The 7,455-nt window shown below is 38.3% G+C and overlaps 1 pseudogene; it reads left to right on the top strand.

Moving 5' to 3' along the window:
- The first annotated feature begins 4,781 nt into the window (after positions 1 to 4,781).
- LOC143680492 (PWWP domain-containing protein 2A pseudogene) lies at positions 4,782 to 7,138 on the top strand (annotated as a pseudogene).
- The last annotated feature ends 317 nt before the right edge of the window (positions 7,139 to 7,455 follow it).

Below are 7,455 nucleotides of genomic sequence, written 5' to 3'. Positions count from 1 at the left end.
AGCATGCAGAAAAAGTCTTTGACAATATCTACCATCCATTCATAATATAAAATCTTAGCAAACTAGGAATAGAGGGGTAATTTCTCAACTTGGTAACATCTACAAATAACCTACAGCTAACATCACACTTAATGATGAGAAACTAAATGCTTTCTACCTAAGATTAGAAACAAGTCAAGGATGTCCCTTCTCACTATTCCTGTTCATACTGACTGGAAGTCCTAATTAATGACACAAGACAAGAAAGGAAATAAAAGGTATACAAACTGGAAAGGAAGAACAAAGCAACAAGTACATTAACATATATTTGGTTTTAAATAAATATCTGTTAAATAAATAAATGCATTAATTAGCACACGAATCTTTTAACAAGAGTAAGAAAGGAAAGTGACCTGGTACAAATTAGAAATGTAATCATGTAAGCTACTTAAAAACAAAAAGAATCTCCTTATTTACTTTGAAATTACCAAAAAATTGAATTCATAATTGTGATCCTCCTACCAATCCTCAATGACATACTAATAAGCGTTCATTTAAACAATTCCTAAACATTTCAAAACGTCAGTTAAAGTATTTCTGCTAAGATGCTAAGATGTAAAAATACATACTCAGAGCTCAAAGATACTCTGAATGCCAGTGAACATAAATTTCTCAAATGACGGAAGCTGAGGCATCACTCTTAAAATTTAGAAAGATTTTATAACACAGAAAATAATAATACACCATAAATATAAGCTAACAGTTCTTTGGGAGATCCTAAGGGTGTATAACATGATGTTCTATCTCAGTACAATTTGGGATGTAAAGTTTTATACATTTTTATTTTCATTCAGAAATTTATATTTGGTTGTTAGGTTAAAATGCACAGCATTATTCACCCATAGTTTTCCCATGACAGCTATTCTACAGTTTGCATCCATTTTGCTTTAAGAAGAAAGAATGACTGTCTTCCAGTAGGCCTCAACTCTTCAGTAAGCATTATGACAGAGAATCATGTACAGAACAAACTTTTCAATGAGTAATGGTAAGATTAGTGTTTGTGAGAAAGATAATGGGCTATTTAGATTTGTAAAATTAAGCATTTTGTGACAGAGTAAGGAAAGATGAGAATGTAAAGTGTACTATATTTATTGAAATGTATTAACTCACTAATTTGGGACTATCTTTGTTATTCCCATATTGTAGGTGAAGAAATAGAGGTTTGAGAAATTAGAAACAATTTCTTAAGTTCTGAACAACTAATAAGAGAAGAAATCTGGATTCAGATTCAGATTGACTTGGCCTAAAGCCCATTTAGGGTAATTATCTTCCAGATTGCAAAAGGAAGGATATACGTTAAAGAAGGAAAATGTAAAGAAGGAAAAGGAAGTGAAGAAAAATAACTTCAAAGTTCTCAATTTTGTACTGTATATTTTAATCTATCTGCTCATTGAAAACTTTCCAGTCTGAGATTCACATTACATTATTCCAAGGGATAAATTAAATAAAAATATTGCTCATAGCAAAAAATAAAGGCAATAAAAAGATATATAAAGGTGACAAAATTGATGCAAAATCTATTTTAAAGGCTAAGATCTCACTAAAGACATAAAGATAAAGTACTTTAATTGTAGCTTCATAATTGACAGTAGGAAATTAGACAACAGACAGGAATAATTTCCATAATTTCCATAGCTCACTTTATTAGTACTAATATTACTAGTTTCCATAAAACACCCAAAATATTACTATTTTCTTAAATGCATACTGAAAGACATCTTTTAATGTCTTTTAAAGATATCTAAGTAGGATAAAAATTAAGAAATATGTTGACAATATATTTGAAGTTGGCAATACTTACTGATAAATAGAACTCAAATTCCTAAAGAAGCACAAACTAAGCCCAAAGTGAGCAAAAGGAAAGAAATTGCAAAGAATAGAATAGAGATAATGAAATAGAAAACAAAACCAACAGAATCAACAAAACCAAAAGTTGGTTCTTTGAAAAAGTCAATAAATTCACAAAGATTTAGCTAGTCTAACAAAAAAAAAGGGAGATGATAAAAATAATGAAAATCAGAAATGAAAAGGGGGATATTGCTATGACCCCTTGATATAAGAAGGACTATAAGAGGATAACATGAACAACTGTATGCCAATAAATTGGCATACATTGACTCAAGAAGTATTAGAAGACCTAAACAAACCAATGAATAGTAAAGAGATTGAGTCAGCATGAGAAACCTCCCAACAAGGGCAAGCACAGGATCAGATGGCTGCACAGGAGAATTCTACCAAATATTCCAAGAAGTCTTAACTCCATACCTCCAAAAAATTGAAAAGGAACTAAAACTCTTTAATTCATTCTATGAGGCCACCATGCTCATATCAAAGTCAGATAAAGGTGTCACAAGAAAAGAAAATGATGCACCAATATCTCTTATGACTATAGAAACCAAAAATCCTCAATAAAATACCTAAACCAAATCAAACAGCATATTAAAAGAATTATAGGCATGATGGTGGCATAGGGAAGTGTGGAATTTAGCTAGTCCTCTATGGCAGCTAGTAAATAGCCATAAACTGTCTGGAACAACTGTTTGGGGACTTCTATGGCTGAACACACATAATACTTCAGTATGGATCAGGTGAAAGGGTCAAGATCACAGTGCTGAACTGTAAGTAAAGTCCTTCAAACTGAGGAGGCTGGCACCCCTCCTCCATTAGCATGGCAGGCAGTTTTGGAGACATTTACCCCATGGGAAAAAGAAGCAGTCTCTACTAGGAGCAAGGCAAGGAGAGCTCAAGCAAACCCCAATTGCAGATTTGATTAACAAATTTGGCCTGCTGAATACAAGCTCCAAGTACAGATAAACCCAGAGCAAGCACAGAGGCACACTGAGGTCTCTCAAGGCAGAGAGGAGGCAGGACTGATGAAAAAAACAACAGAGGTTTTTGAACTTGGTTGAGTTCAGAATACTGGAAAAGGTCTGTGACTCAGGAAAAGGGGTACATAGAGCTGGGTGTCAGCTCCTGCTTTTGATTGGTGAACCAGGGTGCTGAGAACCATCTGAAAAGGATTTTTGTTCAACTTTCTTAACAACCCATTAAAGAAAGTCTCAGGCATTTTCAGATGTCAGCACTAATCCAGACAATGGGGTGTTAAGGTATGTCTGAGAGACAAAGTAGCTAGTAAGGTGAAGGATATAATTCCATAAAAGGCTTAATTTTACCCAGGAAAAAGGGGGTGCAGGGGCCAAGAAAAGTGGTAGATCTCATTCAAGAAATTCAGATTTCAGGGGTTGGAAAACAGAAACAGTTTAAGAGCAACTTCTACCTCAGCCTCTGACTCAACCATGCCCCTGGCAGGGAGAAGATATGCTGAAAATTAAAGGCTCCACACCACTTTATGCTGGTGGAGAGTTGTGGGCTGACAAGTACCATCTGCTGAGCAGGATAAGAAAAACACAGAATCAAGAGACTTCACAGGAAAGACTGGCAACCTGCTGGGTGCATTCCTCAGGGAAATTTGATGCTGATTACAACCTCTTCCTGAGACCTGAGACTATGTTGTATGTGAAAGTCTGATTGGGGTCAGTCATATCTGGGGAGACCCTCCTCAAAAAAAGGTTCAACATATGCAGGGCAGACACAGAAAAAGAAGAGCTGAAAAATTCTGCTCAGTTAGACAGAAGCCATGCTAGAGGTCTAGAATAAATTGAACTGAATATCAAAGAACAGATAGAGAACAAAGGTAGCCAACAAGAAAACCCTAGATAAAAGAGAGAAAACAACCTCCAGAATGAACTAATCAAGAAAATTAGATGCCTGGACACCAGCAAAAAAAATCACATCATACTGGGAAGCACAAAAATATGGCCCAGTTAAAAAACAAACAAACAAAAAAAACTAAGCCTTCAGCAAGATGCCAGAGTTAAAACAACTAATTAAAGATGTTCAAATGAATCTTCTAAATCAAATAAATGAGTTGGTGGAAGATATGGCAAAAGAGATGAAGGATATAAAGAAGACATTGTGAAACCCTAAAGAAAAACTTGAAGCCTTGAAAAAAATAAAAAGCAGAAGTTATGGGAACAAAACACACAATAGAGGGGACACTGTGGCTCAGCAGGTAAGAATGCTTGCCTGACATGCCCGAGGACCCAGGTTCGTTTCCTGGTGCCTGCCCATGTAAAAAAAAAAAAAAAAGAAAAGAAAACAGACAATAGAGGAGATGAAAACACAATGGAGAAAAACAAAAGCAGATTTGAAGAAGCAGAAGAAAGGATTAGTGAACTAGAGGACAAAACGTCTGAAATCCTGCACACAAAAGAAAAGATAGGGAAAAGAATGGAAAAATATGAGACGGGTCTCAGAAAATTGAAAGACAACATTAAGCATGCAAATATACCTGTTATGGGTGTCCCAGAAAGAAAAGAGAAGAGAAAGGGAGCAGAAAGAATAATCAAGGAAATAATCACTGAAAATTTCCCAAGTCTTATGAAGTTCATAAAATTAACAGATCCAAAGAAGTACAGTGTACCCCAAAACAGAATAGATCTGCATAGACCCACTCCAAGACACTTACTAATCATATTGCCAAATGTCAAAGACAATGAGAGAATTTTGAAAGCAGAAAGAAAAAGGCAATTCATAACATACAAGGGAAGTTCAATAAGACTATGTGTGGATTTCTCAGCAGAAACTGTGGCAATAATAAGGCTTGGTAAAATATATTTAAGACACTGAGAGAGAAAAACTACCAACCAAGAATTTTATAACCAGCAAAGCTGTTCTCAAAAATGAGGGAAAGTTGGTTGCAGCCAGAGTTGGAGGAGGGAGAAGCCAGAGAGAAAATAGCAGGTGTGGCTGCAGAGGTGGCAGCAACTATAGCATCCCCCAGGGTAGGGGGCACCAGCAAGTCTCACAGAGATGGAACCCATTCCTGGCAGTGAGGCTGAAACTGACTACCTTCTGGTCATGGCCACTGAAGCATCTGTGCCTGATGGCAAGGCCAATGGGTAGCACTCTGCTCCTCAGGCCAATGAACTGCAGCTCCTGCCACCACCAGTGCCACTGGGGGAGCTATCTGGCAGCCCAGAGGTGGTGGGGCTGGAGATAGAAGCTGAGGAGAAGCTGCCCACTTGGGTTGCAGAGCTGAGCTAGCAGCAGTCACACCTCATGAAGGGCCCAACCCTCCACCTTCTCCTACGCTGCCACCCCAGCAGTCCCCGGTGCCTGAGGAGCTTGAGGAGCCATTGCTGTCCCAGCCTGCAGTCCTCACATTCATGTCACTGGCAGGTGTGGAGGACTCCATGGTGTGGCAACTGATCTCCAGCTTGGAGGTGCAGGTCACACTAGACCATATAATTTGGGAGGCACTCTTCATGTTGTTCTACCTTAGGGAGAAGCTCTCTCCAGAGTCCTCACAGATCTGTCTAAAAGAGACCATTAAACATATGGTGCAGTAGCTCTACTTATGATGGGAAAAATAAACAGCCATTCTGATAACACAGTTCAGGCCTCATAGGATCCTGTGACAGTATTTCCCAAAAGGGAATACAAGGATAAACCTGAAGCTGTATAGCTTTAAAGTAATACATTCCAAGAAGGGACAGAAGTTAGGAGTGAAGGGAATGGTGCTGTTCCTGGTGAGCTTTCCCCTGTTCTGCCTTCCAAGACAAGCTTATCTGAAACCCTGTGTACTTCTAAACCACTACTTCTCTTCCATGAAGGTGTACCTTATCCAAACCTCCCCCCCTTGTTAATCAGGGTTATATTTAACCAATCAATACCACAGACACAACCTCAGAAAATTAAGTGACCCAAGTGGAAAAATGTACAAGAAAGAATCCATGTCTATAATGAATGCTATTAAACTATGACCCAGGCAAGTCCTGTGAAACAAACACAAAAACTGTTGCTGCTGAAAAAAAGGAAACTAGAGAAGGTAGTACAAGTGATTCCTCTAAATATGATGATGAAAAAAAACAGAGAAATGAGAGCATAACCACTGTGAATGAAAAATTTAAAACTCATCATAAGTTGGATGGTAAAAAACAAAATGAAACCCAGAAAAGAAATTCTGTGGTTAAGGTTTCAAATCTGGCTCATAGCAGAGGCAGTAGCTAAAGTTTCTGCTCAAGCAAATACATCAAAAGCTCAATTAAGTCCAAAAGTCCAAAGCAAGAACCTGGATCATGTAAAAGCTAGGGAAGTGCTAAAAGTTACCAAAGAAAAGGAACAAAAGAAGCAAAGTGAAGCCTCTACTTCCAAAAATACATATTCAAAAGTCCATTTCATATGTTGGTATCATAATTCTAGCCCAGGTTCCCTTCCACCCCAAGTTTGTTTAAAACCACAAAGGTACAGGAATGAAGAAAATGACTCTTCTTTGAAGACAGGACTTGAGGAAACGTGGAGTGACAAGATGGCACCCAAGCCTCAGTCTCACTGCATCTCTACCCACTCAGCAGGTGAGGCCTTTCAGAAAATCAGAGGCCCTCAAAAGGCCTGAAGAGGCCTGAGTGAGGGTCAAGACACAAATGAAGTTCATCCATAGTCATTGGGCAAAAAGGGCAGCAAAAACAATATATCTGTTTCCACGGCCCTAAATCAAAAGAAATCTCACTCTTCCAGTGCATCAGTTTGTAGCACTCACAGTACAGATTATTTGAAATCTTTCAACTCTGAGTATAGATCTTCTGAAAGCTTTGATTTTGCTCCAGGCATAGGCTTCCACCTCCTCTACTTCTTCCTCTTAAAAGGAAGAGAAAAAACTCAGTAATCCCTTAAAAATGAAAGTCTTTTCCAAAAACCTCTCTAAATGTGTCACATCAGGTGGCAGGACCATATGTGTACGGGACATTGTTTGGGCTAAGATTTATGGATTCCCTTGGTGGCCTGCCGATATTCTTACCATAACTGTGAGCCAGAAAGATAATCATATTTTAGTCTGACAGGAGGCCCATATTGTATGGTTTGGGTCTCCAAATGCCTTTCCTTGGTCTTTCACAACTCTCACCCTTTGTAGAAAACTTTCAGTCATGCTTTAATGAGAGAGAAAGGGCCTGTATCACAAGGCTATCACAGAGCAGCTAAGGCTGCCAGGCAGCTGATCCCTAAAGTGCTCCCTCTGTTGACACAGTTTCAAATATGAACATGGACATAACATAGGCCAGAAAAATTGGAAGGCACTGCATATTTTCTAATCAAGGCAGGATTAACCTCTACAAATTGTCTGGCCACATTGGAGAGAGAAATTGCACTCAGTTGGCTGTTGAGTGTGTGTGTGTGTGTGTGTTTTAACTTACCTTGTAGCCATTTTTTGACTGAGAAGCTTATTGAACATGCAATCAAATTTTGTCTTAAGGAAGTGAGATATTAGCTGTATTTTTCAGTTGTGAAGTTAAACCATGCCAAGGCATAGGAGCCATAGCCTCAATTGAAAGTGAATTTTTGCAGAGACTGTTCATG

The sequence above is a fragment of the Tamandua tetradactyla genome, chromosome 4 (assembly GCF_023851605.1).
Source record: "Tamandua tetradactyla isolate mTamTet1 chromosome 4, mTamTet1.pri, whole genome shotgun sequence".
Taxonomy (NCBI): Eukaryota; Metazoa; Chordata; class Mammalia; order Pilosa; family Myrmecophagidae; genus Tamandua; species Tamandua tetradactyla.
The sequence above is the reverse complement of the archived record's forward strand: the minus strand, read 5'-3'. Positions and strand labels throughout refer to the sequence as shown.